This window comes from Zophobas morio, unplaced genomic scaffold (assembly GCF_036711695.1).
Source record: "Zophobas morio isolate AGI-343-1 ecotype UQ-CSIRO unplaced genomic scaffold, CSIRO_AGI_Zmor_V1 ptg000021l, whole genome shotgun sequence".
NCBI lineage: Eukaryota > Metazoa > Arthropoda > Insecta > Coleoptera > Tenebrionidae > Zophobas > Zophobas morio.
Window position 1 is genome coordinate 16,581,296 of NW_026972126.1, and position 19,214 is coordinate 16,600,509.

Here is a 19,214-nt window from a genome sequence, read left to right on the forward strand (position 1 = left end):
CTTCCATTAATTTCACGACCTTGCCTACAATTTATAATAATTGTTTTCACTTCTGTGGATTTTTTTTACAACAAATACAGATTTGGGAAGATCAAGAAGGAAAACTATGGAATCTTCAATCTTAGCAAACAAATAAAGGACCCCCTAGGCTGTCATTTTTCAAGAAATTGGTCTCTTTACTAACTCAAAACTTAAAGAAAATATTTCCTCGGTCTCCCGAATTTTTTCCCAATTTTTGACTGATCTTTCGGAAAATGACACCATTCGATATATTCGTCTCTTGATACCTAAAAAGACCTAAAAAGCTTCAAAACTAAACCGCACGAATTTTTTTCCTAATTTTTGAGTGGCCCACTCTTTCGGAAAATGACGCCGTTCGATATATCCGTCTCTCGACACTAAACGAATCGAGCGTTTGGTTTGGACATTGACTGATGGCCAACGCGCGGAATTGTATCTCATACGCTAGAACCAGTGCTGTCGCGGCGATAGTTTGATTACAAATATATTTTTCTTTTGGACTATTTCAACATAATATAACATTTCAAGATAACAAATCTGTGGTCCTCTGGTTGAAAAATTAAAAAATGCATCAAGTATTATTATTTGAAGTAATATAGTAATATAGAAGTAGTTTTTTTACTAGCTGTAAACACTCCTAGCGACGCACTGGCTACGACCTTGTGGACCAGATCAAGGCGTCCCCGCTACTCGCCGTAAAACACACCTTACTTCAACTGAGGGATTGCAGCGGTGAAACAAATTCCCGCGTACTGCTGATGGCACTAAAAAACTTCAAGAAAGCGAATGGTGTAAACCGCAAGACCGAGCCTTAGGCCGTTTTGGAGTTATGTCCTGTTAAATGTGAAAAACGCTTTTTGGATTCGGACTAAAATACGATATTGTTCAAAATCACAAGTATTTTCAATAACTGAGGGCAGAAATGGTTTCTGAGGTGCAGAATTAGTCTACAAATTTTATTTCAAGCAGATCGGAGAAATTTCATTTTTGCCCTTTATTTTACGGTCATACCTCAAATAGTGAAACTTTTGGCATTTCGGCCATGTCCGACTATCTCGCTTTAATGGATTCTCATCTTCCAGAAAATTGGCCTCTCTATTAATCTGAATCTCCGTAATAAGAATTTGGTCTCTCCTCGCTCTTCTGAATTTTTTCCTAATTTTTGAGTGCCCGATTCTTTCGGAAAATGACACCGTTCGATATATCCGACTCTCGACGCTAAACGAATCGAGCGTTTGGTTTGGACATTGACTGATGGCACTAAAAAACTTCAAGAAATCGAATGGTGTAAACCGCAAGACCGAGTCTTAGGCCGTTTTGGAGTTATGTCCTGTTAAATGTGAAAAATTCTTTTTGGATTCGGAATAAAATACGATATTGTTGAAAATCATAAGAATTTTCAATAACTGAGGCCAGAAATGGCTTCTGAGGTGCAGAATTAGTCTACAAATTCTGTTACCAGCAGATCGGAGAAATTTCCTTTTTGCCCTTTATTTTAAGGTCATTTCTCAAATTGTGAAATTTTTGGCATTTCGACCATGTCCAACCAGCTCGCTTTAATGGATTTTCAACTTCCAGAAAATTGGCCTCTATACTAATCTGAATCTCCGTAATAAGAATTTGGTGTCTTCTCGCTCATCTGAATTTTTTCCTAATTTTTGAGTGGCCGATTCTTTCGGAAAATGACACCGTTCGATATATCTGACTCTCGACGCTAAACGAATCGAGCGTTTGGTTTGGAGACAGACTGATGGCACTAAAAAACTTCAAGAAATCGAATGGTATAAACCGCAAGACCGGGTCTAAGGCCGTTTTGGAGTTATGTCCTCTTAAATGTGAAAAACTCTATTTGGATTCGGAATAAAATACGATATTGTTCAAAATCACAAGAATTTTCAATAACTGAGAGCAGAAATGGCTTCTGAGGTGCCGAATTAAGTAGTCTACAAATTCTGTTTCAAGCAGATCGGAGAAATTTCATTTTTGCCCTTTATTTTAAGGTCATACCTCCAATAGTGAAACTTTTGGCATTTCGACCATGTCCAACTATTTCGCTTTAATGGATTCTCATCTTCCAGAAAATTGGCCTCTATACTAATCTGAATCTCCGAAATAAGAATTTGGTGTCTCCTCCTTCTCCTGAATTTTTTTCCTCATTTTTGAGTGGCTGTTTCTTTCGGAAAATGACACCGTTCGATATATCCGTCTCTCGACGCCAAACGAATCGAGCGTTTGGTTTCGACATTGCCTGATGGCACTAAAAAACTTCAAGAAATCGAATGGTGTAAACCGCAAGACCGACCATTAGGCCGTTTTGGAGTTATGTCCTGTTAAATGTGAAAAACTCTTTTTGGATTCGGAATAAAATACGATAATGTTCAAAATCACAAGAATTTTCAATAACTGAGGGCAGAAATGGCTTCTGAGGTGCAGAATTAGTCTACAAATTCTATTTCAAGGAGATCGGAGAAATTTCATTTTTGTCCTTTATTTTAAGGTCATACCTAAGATTGTGAAATTTTGGAATTTCGACCATATCCAACTACCTCGCTTTAATGGACTCTCATCTTCTAGAAAATGTGCCTCTATTCTAATCTGAATCACCGCAATAAAAATTTGGTGTCTCCTCGTTCTTCTGAATTTTTTCCTAATTTTTGAGTGGCCGATTCTTTCGAAAAATGACACACACCGTTCGATATGTCCGTCTCTCGACGTTAAACGAATCGAGCGTTTGGTTTGGACATTGACTGATGGCACCAAAAAACCTCAAGAGATCGAATGGTGTAAACCGCAAGACCGAGTCTTAGGTTGTTTTGGAGTTATGTCCTGTTAAATGTGAAAAACTCTTTTTGGATTCGGAATAAAATAGGATATTGTTCAAAATCATAAGAATTTTCAATAACTGCGGCCAGAAATTGCTTCTGAGGTGCAGAATTAGTCTACAAATTCTATTTCAAGGAGATCGGAGAAATTTCATTTTTGCCCTTTATTTTAAGGTCATACCACAAATAGTGAAACTTTTGGCATTTCGACCATGTCCGACTATCTCGCTTTAATGGATTCTCAACTTCCAGAAAATTGGCCTTTATTCTAATGTGGATCTCCGTAATAAGAACTTGGTGTCTCCTTGTTCTTCTGAATTTTTTTCATAATTTTTGAGTGGCCGATTCTTTCGGAAAATGACGCCGTTCGATATATCCGTCTCTCGACACTAAACGAATCGAGCGTTTGGTTTGGACATTGACTGATGGCACTAAAAAACTTCAAGAAATCGAATGGTGTAAACCGCAAGACCGGGTCTTAGGCCGTTTTGGAGTTATGTCCTGTTAAATGTGAAAAACTCTTTTTGAATTCGGAATAAAAGAGAATATCGCTCAAAATAAGGTGAATTTTCAATAACTGGGGGCAAAAATAGCCTTTGAGGGTGGATTAATCCCCAAATTCTATTTCAAGCAGATCGGATAAATTTCATTTTTGTCCCTTATTTTAGTGTATACCTCAAATTTTGACAATTTTGGCATATCGACCATGTCGGACTATTTTGCTTTAATGGACTCTCATCTTCCAGAAAATTGGCCTCTATAATAATTTTAACTTTCCTAATAAGAATTTGGGGTCTTCTCGTTCTTCTGAATTTTTTTCCTAATTTTTGAGTGGCCGACTCTTTCGGAAAATGACACCGTTCGATATATCCGTTTCTCAATACTAAACGAATCGAGCGGCTGGTTTGGAGATTGACTGATAAAACTAAAAGACTTCAAGAAATCGAATGGTGTAAACCGCAAGACCGAGTCTTCAGCCATTTTGGAGTTATCTCCCGTTAATTTGAAAAACTCTTTTTTAATTCGGAATAAAGAGAATATCGCTCAAAATAAGGTGAATTTTCAATAACTGGGGGCAAAAATGACCTCTGAGGGTGGATTAATCCCCAAATTCTATTTCAAGCAGATCGGATAAATTTCATTTTTGTCCCTTATTTTAGTTCATACCTCTAATTTTGAAAATTTTGGCATATCGACCATGTCGAACTATTTCGCTTTAATGGACTCTCTTCTTCCAGAAAATTGGCCTCTATAATAATTTTAACCTTCGTAATAAGAATTTGGTGTCTCCTCGTTCTTCTGAAATTTTTTTCCAATTTTTGAGTGGCCGATTCTTTCGGAAAATGACACCGTTCGATATATCCGTTTCTCAATACTAAACGAATCGAGCGTATGGTTTGGAGGTTGACTGATAAAACTAAAAGACTTCAAGAAATCGAATGGTATAAACCGCAAGCCCGAGTCTTTAGCCATTTTGGAGTTATGTCCCGTTAAATTTGAAAAACTCTTTTTGAATTCGGAATAAAGGAGAATATCGCTCAAAATAAGGAGAATTTTCAATAACTGGGGGCAAAAATGGCCTCTGAGAGTGGATTACTCCACAAATCCTATTTCAAGCAGATCGGATAAATTTCATTTTTGTCCCCTATCTTAGTTCATGCTTCAAATTTAGAAAATTTTGACATATCGACTATATCGGACTATTTCGCTGTAATTGACTCTCATCTTCCAGAAAATTGGCCTCTATAATAATTTTAACCTTCGCAATAAGAATTTGGTGTCTTCTCATTCTTCTGAATTTTTTTCCTAATTTTTGAGTGGCCGACTCTTTCGGAAAATGACACCGTTCGATATATCCGTTTCTCAATACGAAACGAATCGAGCGCCTGGTTTGGAAATTGACTGATATAACTAAAAAACTTCTAGAAATCGAATGGTATAAACCGCAAGCCCGAGTCTTCAGCCATTTTGGAGTTATGTCCCGTTAAATTTGAAAAACTCTTTTTGAATTCGGAATAAAAGAGAATATCGCTCGAAATAAGGAGAATTTTCAATAACTGGGGGCAAAAATGGCCTCTGAGGGTGGATTAATCCTCAAATTCTATTTCAAGCAGATCGGATAAATTGCATTTTTGTCCCCTATCTTAGTTCATGCTTCAAATTTAGAAAATTTTGGCACATCTACTATGTCGAACTATTTCGCTTTAATGGACTATCATCTTCCAGAAAATTGGCCTCTATAATAATTTTAACCTTCGTAATAAGAATTTGGTGTCTTCTCGTTCTTCTGAATAGTTTTCCTAATTTTTGAGTGGCCGATTTTTTCGGAAAATGACACCGTTCGATATATCCGTTTCTCAATACTAAACGAATCGAGCGCCTGGTTTGGAAATTGACTGATACAACTAAAAAACTTCTAGAAATCGAATGGTAGAAACCGCAAGCCCGAGTCTTCAGCCATTTTGGAGTTATGTCCCGTTAAATTTGAAAAACTCTTTTTGAATTCGGAATAAAAGAGAATATCGCTCAAAATAAGGTGAATTTTCAATAACTGGGGGCAAAAATGGCCTCTGAGGGTGGATTAATCCCTAAATTCTATTTCACGCAGATCGGATAAATTTCATGTTTGTCCCATATTTTAGTTCATACCTCAAATTTTGAAAATTTTGGCATATCGACCATGTCGAACTATTTCGCGTTAGTGGATTCTCATCTTCCAGAAAATTGGCATCTATAATAATTTTAACCTTCGTAATAAGAATTTGGTGTCTTCTCGTTCTTCTGAATTTTTTTTCTAATTTTTGAGTGGCCGACTCTTTCGGAAAATGACACCGTTCGATATATCCGTTTCTCAATACTAAACGAATCGAGCGGCTGGTTTGAAGATTGACTGATATAACTAAAAAACTTCAAGAAATCGAATGGTATAAACCGCAAGCCCGGGTCTTGAGTCATTTTGGAGTTATGTCCCGTTAAATTTGAAAAACTCTTTTTGAATTCGGAATAAAAGAGAATATCGCTCAAAATAAGGTGAATTTTCAATAACTGGGGGCAAAAATGGCCTCTGAGGGTGGATTAATCCCCAAATTCTATTTCAAACAAATCGGATAAATTTCATTTTTCTCCCTTATTTTAATTCATATCTCAAATATTGAAAATTTTGGCATATAGACCATGTCGAACTATTTCGCTTTAATGGACTGTCATTATTATTATTATTATTACAAGATCGTGGTAGAATTTATTTATATGTTATGTACTTAATTGACTTATTTTGCCGAAAATTAATAACTTCGTTGAATTAATGTAAATATGTGTTAGAAATTCCCATATAAAGAATAAACAATCGTGTTTGAATTCTGTCCTGCGCCTTTTCAGCCTCAGGCAACCCAAATACAAAGGAAATAAAATAAGCAAAATAAACAGCATTAGCATAATCCTCCCGACACTGTATAATTCAATTTTTATGTGTCTAAATTATAGTTTTTGTCTTTAAGTACGTCATTTATTACATTTCCACCATGAAAAATAGCACATTAAACGGCCTCAAATCGCACAACGTGCTTGAATCCGTGATCCATGACCTCACGTCCACAAACCCGGCCATGATTTACCTCCCGATTCGGCCGATTCATATTCAAACCGATTCTTCGCCTCATTGTCAATGCAAATTGTGCAAATACAGAGTAAAAGCAGCCCGCTAACTGTTAACAAGGCTGAGGAATTCTTGGAACAATAGCAGAATCATAAATACCTCCGACTTCCTCGTAGGTGTTCCGAATTTATTCAGCCCGTTCCCACAACACCCTTATTCCGAAAATCAACCACCTGTCCCGCAGCGGCAGGTAGCAAAGTAAGAGTTTCGCCCCTCGGTTCGCAGCCCCCGCATAATTGCATTTTCGCTGACGCGGCAATAAATCCATGAAAAATTAACGAATCAATCGGAGGCGTATTTGTTTCAAGTTATATTATTAATACGCGAGGGTTGCATCCCTTGTTTTCAAGGAGGGTCGTTTTGATCGGGGATTGTTTGAGATGAAAAACAAGGAACGGCTCCGAACAAATTGGGGTTGTAAACAGGAAATGCAGATGTTTACTCGGGTTTTTTCTTGGACACCCTTAAGATGAAAATGATAAAAAAGAACAGGAAGTGCTTGTAACCTAGATTTTTATTTCTGAAGGGTATGTAAAAAGCGCCCTGAAAAAATTTGTTCTTTTCGCTTCCTGTAAGTGAGGGTGGCGAATACGGAGGGTATGGTTACCTTCTGTTCGAATTTTTTATGGATTAGTGGAGAGGTTTGCATTAAAAATGCATATCGTCTGGCGGAGACCGTGGAAATATGATCCCCTGGTGCGAATATTCTGGATGTTGCGAGGTTCATAAAACGTAATTTTTGTAACGGGATGAACTGTTTTTTGCATATTTATTAAGACCTTCTTTGCACTGTGACCCTAAGCTTTTAAATGTTAGAGATTAGAAAAATTCTTGGAGCGGTTGAAGCAAACCAAAGGTAAAAATTTGCATACTAAACAGACGCGATAATTTGATAAATGTTAATTAACTTTAGACTGTCTGGCTTGAGTTTTCAGTAATTTAAAGTATCTTCTGAAACTTGATAGTTGTTATTTATATATACTTTGTCTGTGTTCGAGATTGTGAAGGTTTCAAGAAAGAACCTTTTACTTTGCTTTACTGTACACAACCTGTCATTCAAATTACAGCAGGTAAATAACGTGGAAAATTGGAAACAACGCCCACAAACAAAAGAATTGTCTGTAAATAAGTTTTAAATATTTTGACGCCTGTCAGCGATTCAACTGTCAACCACTTTTAAATCTCTGAGCCCATTTTGGACACCGGAATGTGAAAAAGTAACCATTACTTTAAGCTACGGAAAGAATAAATATATTCGTTATAAGTTATAAATTACTATAATTTTTTCATAGTTTCTTATATTCTCTTTGAACATTTGCAGTTGGTGATGACTGTTTTAATTGCTTACACTTTAGTAAAATTTTTTATTTTTTATAATTTTGCTTTTATGATCAACATATTTTCCGTATGTACAATTGTACAGTGGAAATATTACGAGAAGTATAACACAGTTTGTTTAAAATTTTTTATGAAAAACACTAATTAAAAAGATGAAAGGACGAACTGCAGCACTCGTTAAACTACGAACGAATGTCAGAACACCGCTTTTACGTCCACTGCGACGTTTTACTGAGTGTTCTTGTCAAAGTATTTCCATTCTAAATACACGTTTGAAATTCTATTTTTCCCGGTTATAGCTCCTATCATCTTATCTTCCAGTTTGTTTTTCTTGTGTTTGTCTAATTTCTTTTGTTGCGTTTGTTATGCAGTTTAGTATTAGATCGTTTAACTTTCTATCTATCTTGGTATTCCTTGCTTTAGCTTTGACAATCTCTTTATCTTTGATCTTGCTTTTCCTCTTTTTACTAATTTCATTTTCTTCTTTTTCTAATCTGTCGTCAACGCTTTTTTCAAGACGGTTTAGAACTATTACATCCTTGACTATTTTCTTCGATAACTTTTTCGTCAAAAAACAGTCCATTGATTCTATATCTATATCTTGATTATTCTAATCAGTTCTTCTACTTCTTCCCATTACTAAACGTAGTCCTCTTTGGAGATCTACTTTTGTTCTACTTCTATTTTCCCTGAGATGTAGCTCATATTTAAAATCATCTTCCCATCTTTTGGTTGAAATATTTTCCACTGCTTGGTTTCACATCTGGTTTTATAGTGTTTGTTACCCTCATTACTGAATTTAGTGTTACATAATTTAACCTTCGAGCTTTAGAGTTACTTGATATTTCTGATTTTTGGTTTTGCCAATTTTATATGTTCTGATCTCTGTTATTTCTCTTTTTACTAATTTCATTCTCTTCTTTTTCCACTCTGTTGTCAATGTTTTTTACAAAGCGATTTATAACTGTTGGATCTTTGACAATTTTCTTTGATAACTTTTTCGTCAACAAATAGTCGATTGATTCTATTATCATCTACTGTTTCAACTTGATTATTTCAATCAGTTCTTCTATATTTTTTCGTTACTAGACATGGTCCTCCTCTTTGGAAATCCATTGTTGTTCTATTTCTATTTTCTCTGGGTTGTAGCTCATATTTAATACCATCTCCCCATCTTTTGGTTGAAATATTTTCCACTGCATGGTTTCACATCTGGTTTTCTAGTGTTTGTTACCCTCATTACTGAATTTAGTGTTACATAATTTAACCTTCGAGCTTAGAGTTACCTGATATTTCTGATTTTTGGTTTTGTCAATTTCTATATCTTCTGATCTCTGTTATTTCTCTTTTTACTAATTTCATTCTCTTCTTTTTCCACTCTATTGTCAATGTTTTTTACAAAGCGATTTAGAACTGTTGGATCTTTGACAATTTTCTTCGATAACTTTTTGGTCAACAAATAGTCCATTGAGTCTATTATCATCTACTGTTTCAACTTGATTATGCCAATCAGTTCTTCTATTTCTTTACATTACTAGACATAGTCCTCCTCTTTGGAAATCTATTGTTGTTCTATTTCTATTTTCTCTGGGCTGTAGCTCATATTTAATATCATCTCCCCATTTTTTGGTTGAAATATTTTCCACTGCTTGGTTTCACATCTGGTTTTCTAGTGTTTGTTACTCTCAATACTGAATTTGGTGTTACATAATTTATTTTGCCAATTTCTATATCTTCTGATCTCTGTTATTTCTCTTTTTACTAATTTCATTGTCTTCTTTTTCCACTCTATTGTCAATGTTTTTTACAAAGCGATATAGAACTGTTGAATCTTTGACAATTTTCTTCGATAACTTTTTGGTCAATGTTTTTTTGGTTCTATCATCTATTGTTTCAACTTAATTATTCCAATTCAGTTCTACTACTTCTTTCTATAGAATCTTATCACCCATTACTAGACACAGTCCTCTTTGCAGATCTTTTTCTGTTCTATTTTCACCCGGCTGCAGCTCATGTTTATAATCATCTTTGGTTGAACTATCTTCCAGTTTTTAACTAGCTATTTTCATCACTTTTGTGTCACTCAAAGTTGGCTATGCTTATCAAACTTCAGTTGGCAACTCTGAACCAGAAATTTTGTGACCTGACGTTTGGTTTTATAGTAAAATATATTGACATCATGGAAGAGTGTTCATTAAGTTAGAGTTGTCAGTGATCCATGAAACAAGTTGATCAACAATGATACGAAAAATGGCGATCAGCTAACATTTCATTCGTTTTCCCATCAAGTAAGATCATTTTGCAACCACATAAAGTTCAAGAAGACCTTTACGCCGCCTTTCACCATCAAGTGGCTCCGTACTTTAATAATAAAATATCGCCTATACACTCAAGATTTATACGTCCAAAGCTCATCCTTCGCGTACATTATTACCCATCGCCCCTCCCATTTCTTGTACAACGCAACGACTACAAGCCGTACACAGTTCGAATGCATCATGTACAAATTTATTCTTTCGACGACAAGCGCGATGTCAACCAGAAGAGCTAAATGTTTTATTAAAATTGCGGTACCTTGTCTACGCAACGTATAATTTAACCCGAAACCATCAAAAACGTTATAATTACGATTTTCGAACAATTTGGACAAAGAACCAGAGCATGAATGTAAGACACGAGCGACGTAATTACGGGTTGAAAATCCAGGTGGTTGCTTAGGAGCTAGGAGGTACCACCGGAAATCGTCATCTTTGGGCCTTTCTTGCAAACTTTGACCTGTTTCAGAATCTCGAGTTTTTCCTGTTCACATGACGCCAGCACATGTGCTGAGGGCTTTGAGGGGGTGGAGCAAGATAAGGGCGCAGGTTTTAGGAACCTGATACTTTTTTAGTGATACCGGAAACTGTCCAAACATGAGATGGTGGAGAGAAAATTAAACTTTGGGAGCTTACGCGGCAAAGTATTAGTCGTTGTTCTGCTAGGCGAGAATTAAAGTGCAATAAACTGTAAACTGGCTTGTACGTGACAGGTGGTTGAAGCTATGAGCATTTTCAGTAATTGTAAATGGTTTCAGGAGAAAGGTAAATTGCTGGAAAAAAAATGAATTAGTGTTAATTTTATTCGGAGGAATGTGGTCGTGAAGTAAAACTTTTGACCACCAAACACAAAATTTAACCGTTAAAAATGGAAATCCATACAAACATAATAATGAATACAAAATCGCAGTGGAAGTGTTCGTACCTGGAAGACTCTATGCGTCAAAGACATTTATATTACTTCTTCAGTTTTAACTCGTAACAGGATTACTAATCAGTGATGTTATTCGCCCTTGAAACATTTACTTCGTGCTTTGCATTCATTAAATCTTCGTGGCTTTAGCTCAGTGGGATCATTAATGATAAGATTCGTACTAGAGGTGGTCCAGAGTGTCCAAATTCATTGAAAAAGCAGTGAATATTAAGAAAAATTCATATTTAGATCCCCTCTAGAAATTCGATGACGTCATCTGAAGAAATCATTAAATAAATCTGTATTGAAAAGTATGCTTCGATTTTTATTACTTAGTAATAAATTATTAATTAGTAGTAAATTTTGCTGAATAAAATGTGACCAATTGTATAAATGTCTATACCTGTGATTTATTAACTAAACCCTACTTTTAACCAGTGGCAGCTCCCGACCTTTTGAGATGGGGGAGACAATTTTATTCATAAGTTAAACGTGAATTTATGAAACAAAAATTTATCATACGTGTTACGTCTATTAAAACATTTATGAAAGTCTCTCGTTTTGCCATGAACACTTTTTTTTATTAACAAATCGGGGGTGGTTTTGCCTAAATTTTTCACTACAATTTTATCGTCGTAAGATACGAGGCCGATTTTTATTAAATATCCAAGTTAATTAGTTGTTTTTATTTAAAATCAAACAATTTGAAAATGAACTCCCGCAGTTGAGTTACTGCTAGCGGCCATTGTTTCAAATGTGACCCGATTACAACCAAATACAGCGACTAGAGGCGCGGTTTCCATGGCAACAGTGCAAACAAAAAGTCTAAATGAGTCATGATTGGGTCTCCGTGTTTATCGAGACCTTACCACTGTTACATACATACAAGACACAATCACTAGATGTAAGTTTTGATACATTTGATACACAGAGAGCGACCACATAAGTGTTGTCATAAAAACACAAAATTTGCAGAAGTTAATGTTTTTAATTGGAGTTGATTCATTATTGGTCTTCAGAGGCGAGGGAAGTTCTGTTGAAATAGTTTAGACCATTTTTTTTTATGATTGGAGCGAATTCATATCACCTTTTCGATTTTTTAACTTCTCAGTTCTTAATTTTTCGATTTTGCAATTTTTCGTTTTCGAGTTTTTGAATTTTCAAGTTTAATTTGTTTAATTTTTTATTGTTAAGTTTTCAAATTCTTGGTTTTTAATTTTTCATTTCCTCGATTTTAAATTTTGTGGTTTTGTTACAAAAAAAACACAAATTTATTAAAACTGAATTTTTGAAAGACTGCAAACAAAGTGAAAAAACGAAAAATTGGAAATCCACAAATTGAAAATTGGAAAAATTGTATCTAAAATTGAAAAATAAAAAAAATTGTGAAATCAAAAACTTAAGCCCCTAAAAATTGAAAAATCAAAACATTAAAATTAAAAACCTAAAAAAAGAAACAATAAAAGTCGATAAATCAAGAAAGTGAAAAACTAAAAAATCGTAAATCCACTAAAAATTGAAAATCAAAGAAACAAATACGTAATTGAAAAAAATCCTGGAGACTTGAAAAATCGACAAATCAAAAATCGAAAAATCCAGAAACTGACAAAAAAGTTGACGATTCGAAAAATGGAAAAACTGGAAAAACGAAATTGTAAACATGAAAAATTGAAAAAACAAAAAGGTGTAATATCGTAAAGTAAAAACTACCCAAAATTGAAAAGTCGAATAAGTTGAACATTCGATTTTCATTGAATTAATGAAAATTGGCAAAATCAACGCATTGAAACCATAAATGAAGTTACAAAAAACTGAAAAATGAAAAAAATAAAATGGAGAAACTTAAAATTAAAAGAAAAAGTAAAATCGAAAACTTGTAAAATTTTAAATCCACTCAAAACTGAAAAATCAAAAAACTGCAAATCGAAAAATTGAAGAAATGAAAAATTGAAGAGTCGAAAAATTGAATAAATAATAAATTGAAAAATCGAACTATTAAAGAAATGAAAAACTGAATCATCGAAAAATGAAAAAATCAAAAATCGGGAAATTGAGAGATCAAACATTAAAAACTAAAATTGAAAAGTGGAAAAGTTGTGAAATTGAAGGAACGAAAAATTGCAAAATCAAAAAGTTGAACACACAAAAAATTAAAAAATCGAAAAATTACAAATCGAAAAATTGTCAAATCAAAAAATTAAAAACCCAGAAACTGAAAAATTGAAAGTTGAACATTCGAAAAATGGAAAAATTGGAAAAACGATAAACTATAAAAATGAAAAATTGAAGAAACGAAAAATTCCAAAATAGAAAAATTAAATCCACTCAAAATTGAAAAATCGAAAAATCAAAAAACTGAAAAATCCAAAAATTAAAAAAAAACGAAAAATTGCAAAATCGAAAAATTGAACACATTGAAAAATCCCAAATCGAAAAACTGAAGAAAGGAAAAATTGAAGAATCAAAAATCGGAGAAGTTAAAATTAAAAAAGAAAAATCGAGAGGTTGAGAAACTGAAAAATTTTAAAAATGAAAAATTATAAAATCTTAAATCTACTCAAAATTCAAAAGTCGAAAGTCTAAAATTTAAGGAACGAAAAATTGCAAAATTCAAAAATTGAACCCACTAAAAATCGCAAAATTGCAAATCGAAAAATTAAAATTGTTGAAAAATTGAAAATTCAAAAAATTGGAAAATTGAAAAATTGGAAAGTCGAGGAATTGTAAATTGAAAAATCCAAAATTCCAAATCGAAAAACTGATGAAACGAAAAACTGAAACCAAGAAGAATTCAAATATGTATCTAAAATTTGAAAAGTCGAAAAATTGCAAATCGAAAAATTAAACCCACTTATTAGTATTGAAAAATCGAAAAACTGCAAATAGAAAAATTGCAGAAATGAAAAATTGAAAATCCCAGAAAAAATCGACAAATTTAAAATAAAAACAAAAAAAAACCTTGAGTAATTGAAAAAGTGAAAAATAGAAATATTATAAAATTCTTTAATCCACTCAAAACTGAAAAAACGAAAAATTGCAAATTGATAAATTGAAGAAAAATTGAAAAATCGAAAAATTGAGAAATCCAAAAAGCGAAGAAAAAAATCAAAGAAATTCAAAAACGAAAAATTCAAAAGTCGAAAACTTCTAAAATTGAAGGAACGAAAAATTGAAACAAAAAATTGAACCCACTAAAATTGAAAAATTGCAAATCGAAAAATTAAAATTGAGAAACTGAAAATTGGAAAAATTGAAAAATTGAAAAATCGAAGAATTGTAAATTGAAAAATTGAAAAATCCAAAATTCCAAATCGAAAAATTGATGAAACGAAAAATTGAAACTAAGAAGAATTCAAATATCTAAAATTTGAAAAGTCAAAAAATTGCAAATGGAAAAATTAAACCCACTTAGTATTGAAAAATCGAAAAACTGCAAATAGAAAAATTGCAGAAATGAAAAATTGAAAATCCAAGAAAAAATCGACAAATTTAAAATAATTAAAAAAAAAAAACGTTGAGTAATTGAAAAAGTGAAAAATCGAATTATTATAAAATCTTAAATCCACTCAAAACCGAAAAAACGAAAAACAGCAAATGTATAAAATCAAAAAACTGAAAAATCGAAAAATTGAAAAATCCAAAAGGCCAAGAAAAGAAAAATCGAAAAAATTCAAAAACGAAAAATTTTAAAGTAGAAAAATTCTAAAATTGAAAGAACGAAAGATTGAAACTTAAAAAATTGAACTCACCAAAGTTGAAAAATTGCAAATCGAAAAATTAAAATTGAGGAACTGAAAATTAAAAAAATTGAAAAATCGAAAAATTGAAAAACTGAAAACCTAAAAAATCGAAAAATTGTGAAATCTTAAATCCACTCAAAACTGGAAAATTGAGAAAGTGCAAATCAAAAAATTGTAGGAACGAAAAACTTGTAAGTCGAAAACTTGCAAATCGAAAAATTGAAGAAACAAATTAAAAAATCGAAATATTGAACAAATGAAAAATTGGAAAATCGAAAAATCATAATTCGAGAAACTGAAAATAGAATATTTATTTTTAAATCCAGAAAGCGAAGAAAAGAAAAATTGAAAAGTCGAGAAACTGAAAAATCAAAAAAATTAAAAACGAAAGTTTCAAAAGTCGAAAAATTGAACCCATTAAAAATCCAAAAATTGGAAATCGAAAAATTAAAATTGGGAAATTGAAAATAAAAAAATTGAAAAATCTAAAAATTAACAATTGAGAAATTGAAAAAATTAAAAAATTGAAATATTGGAAAATCGAAGAATTGGGGAAACGAAACATTGCATAATCAAAATACTGCAAATCGAGAAATTGAAGAAACGAAAAATTGAAAAGCCAAACAGATCGAGAAACTTAGAATTAAAAAAAAATCGAAACTGTAATTGAGAAAGTGACAATTCTAAATATTTTAAAATCTTAAATGCACTAAAAACTCAAAAATCGAAAAACTGCAAATTGAAAAATTGAAAAATCCAAAAAGCGAAAAAAGGAAAAATTGTAAAGTCAAGAAATTGAAACAATGAAAAATCGAAAAAATCAAAATACTGAAAATTCACTCCTTCACAAAAAATTACCATTCCATGTAATATTATCACGAATAGTTTGTTGAACAGTTTTTGAAATTAACAAAGTAAATTAAATTATATGGTAGTGGTTAGGGAGAACTTCCTTCGACTCTAAACTACTCAAGATTCCATTTCTCTGTCAAGAACTTTCTAATATTTTTTTAAGAAAATAAAGTTCCCTAAAAATTATTTCTGATCGAATTGAAAAAAGTAAACTATTATATTCAGCAACGTTTTAGTGGTACTTCGCGGGATTAAATGACGTCTTTAACTCTGTGAAAGAAATAAATATATAATTTGAGTATAAAATTTCAAATGTACATCCTACTTTTTTATTAGAATAACCGACACATGCAAGGCCAAGAACACAAGTGAATTAATATATTTTAACCTATAACGTCATCAATTTTTACAAGGGATAATGTCCAAAGATTCACTCTTCTTACCAGCGCTAATTACGCTTTCCCACTTAACACATATTTTTCCCTCCACCTTGGTATGCGCGGTTTGTCTTTATGGATATTAATTCTGCTTGTATTTGCAAGATATGACAAATGGTTAAGCGATTTCCGGCAAGTTATCCTGCATGAATTACAATGGGAGGATTACAGTAAGGAGACAATGGCACGCACCATGTGGTTACGTATCGTGTAGTCGACGACAGGAAACGACGATTTTATTGGCTAGGGATTAAACGACGGTTCGGGTTACCCTTCGATTTTGGAAACGACGACACCGAGTTTGGTCCCTCGTTAAGCTTTTATAAATGAAGGAACAAGAATGGATCTGCGATGGCTTTGTTGGGAGTGGGTGATTATGGGACGCTACAACGATTCAATTGTGGGTGCATGCACCCATCGTCAATCTAATTATAAAAATGATGAATTAATTAGTTAAAAGGAAATTTCTCGTCTGAAAGGTCTTCCGGGGCGCATTAAACAGCAGAGCATAAGTAATGAAGCAGAGATTAGACTAATGGCTTGGAATTACTCTCAGTCCCAAGACGTACTAATTTTGACAGTAAAGTGTTTTAGGATGACGTTTATTGTCTTTTAACGATGAAGAGTTGTACTGTGTTTAGACGACTGTATGAAATAAAAGGTTTTATATTAAGAAGGAAGAGTAAACAACTAATAAAGCACACTAAATCTTCAACTAAAAAAAAGCTGGGTTAGAAAACGTCGATCTTCTATCTAAGCCAAGTAAAATAAAAGAGGTAAAACGAAGAAAAGATTCCGATCTCTATTAAAAAATATTTCCATTGTGGCTTCTCATAAACCCATCGATATAATCTCATTTTTGTCCCCACATAAAGCCCATCTCGTCCCGAACAATGCACCTTACACAAGAAACCTCCAAGCTCCATCAAGGGCCAGTCTTAAGATAATCCAATCAAGTCGGCCGCGTCTTACTTTGACAGCTGCATTCAACTGTTGCCCAAACGACGCACACTCGATTTTTTCATTTTTTGTCCCACTATAATTAGCCGTTTTTCGTGGCCATTGAAATTCAGAAGATGGTACAGAAGTGTGGCGAAACAATGGACGGGGGTTTGGCCGCCGACGCGCGTGGGTGTGGACACAATGTGCATAAATTTTGACCCGCTGATAGTACGGGGAATTATTTAGAATATTTTTAAGGTTCGATTCAATGATAATGTCGTTAAATCAAGGCCACGCTCTCGTAATTACGGAACAATGTGAATGATTGCTAGGTGATTTAATTTAGGAACGCGTGGGGAATCAGGTGTGGCTGCTCGCTTCTGCAATTGTTTGAGGGATGACGTCACGTGCCTCGTTATTGTGTTGCTGGGCTTCGGGATGCGATGGGATTGCTTTATTTCAGCCGGTGTCGACAGAATTTATTACAGACGAGATTATAATGTATAATGAAGAGGAGGAAAAATTCGGTGTCTTGACAAGGGGAGGATTTACCACTACAAGCATATGTATTTGAATCTAGTTTCCGCAAAATGGTGTCCCGCCTCATTATGATTCAGCACGAATTTTAAATTCATTTCTGAAGCGACAATCTTGTAACGACTATTAAATAACATTCATTCCCTTTAACAGCTTTCTCTCCATTCCAGCACACTTGTAGGAGTTAGGTTCAAAGAATCACCCAGATGTAAAATTCCTCTTATTTCATTAGAGCACAGCTTTCAATCTCGTTCATCCTTCAGGTATGCAGAACGTTATGGCACGACGACCAATGGCTCTGGTAAGTCTGGGTCAGCACTGTCAACCCATTTGTTAGCCATGCACATATGTTCAACTCATCATAAATTTTCTCATATCCTCCCAGTTATTAACTTCTTTGTTACTTTACTGCTACATAAAGCGGACAACAAAAGCCAAAAATTTTAAAATCCGTGTCGGCCATAAAACCGCGTTTCCTCGAAGCTTAACCACAGATGGATGAGCACATTTGGATTACTTTGTGCTCATTTGAACTAATCGCCTGATTTCGTTCGCTGAGATTTTTTGCTCCTAATTCTTGCGAGTCCACAGTTTTCGCGTTCGTAATAATTGATTTATTAATACTCATTATTGTAAAACTTGCATTTTCGTACCTCTGGACCGTCTATGCGTCCAGAAATGAAATTGTTACAATACTTATTTCGATATTGTTCAGAACATAAAAAGTTAAATGAAACAGTATTTAAATTACAGTAAAAATATACGTTTCCTCCTGTCTGTCTGCATGTCGTCTGTATCGATTTTTATTAGATAATTTCCGATTGGTGTCAAATTTTCTCACAATTTTGCATGGTAAAATATATTTAAATTTTACAAAATCACAAAATCTTGTACTTGTGGTTTATGAATCCGTCGTAAGTTTTACCCGAGGCATCCAGATTTTCGCAAAAAAATCAAATTGTATAACAACATTTTATTCTAATATAAGGGAAACGGGTTCAGAAGCGTCCATTATAAAAATTGAATACACAGACGACAGACAGACAGACGGAAATGAGAGATCTAGTTTTTCCTACTTTTTGAAACTTTAAGCTGTGGAAGTAAATATTTCAAACTGAAAAATTCAAGAATCGGAAAAATCACAATTTGGAATCTAAAAATCTCAAAACTGAAAATATCGAAACATTGAAAAATTATAAAATCGAAAAATTGCAAAATTGTAAAATTAAAAAAACGACAAATTGAAAAATAGAAAAATTAAACATCGAGAAATCCAAAATTGAAAAACTGAAAATATCGAAAAGCGAAAAATTGCAAAATTCTCGATGTGGTGATTCGAGAAATATAGCTTGTTCAGAGTTTTAGAAATGTTCGGCTTGAAATTCAATTTTTGATAAAAACAAAAAATTGAAAAATGGAAAAATTAAATACCGGGAAATTCAAAGCAGAAAAATTGAAAAAACTGAAAAATGAAACGTAATAAAACAAAACAAAAAAAAATTGCAAAATCAAAATCGAGTAATTGAAAAGGTTAAAACCGAGAAATCGAAAAACTGAAAAATTTAAAGTTAAGGAATCGAAAAATCCAGAAGCTAAAACTCGAAAAATTAACTAAACCGAAAATTAAAGTATTTAAAAATTA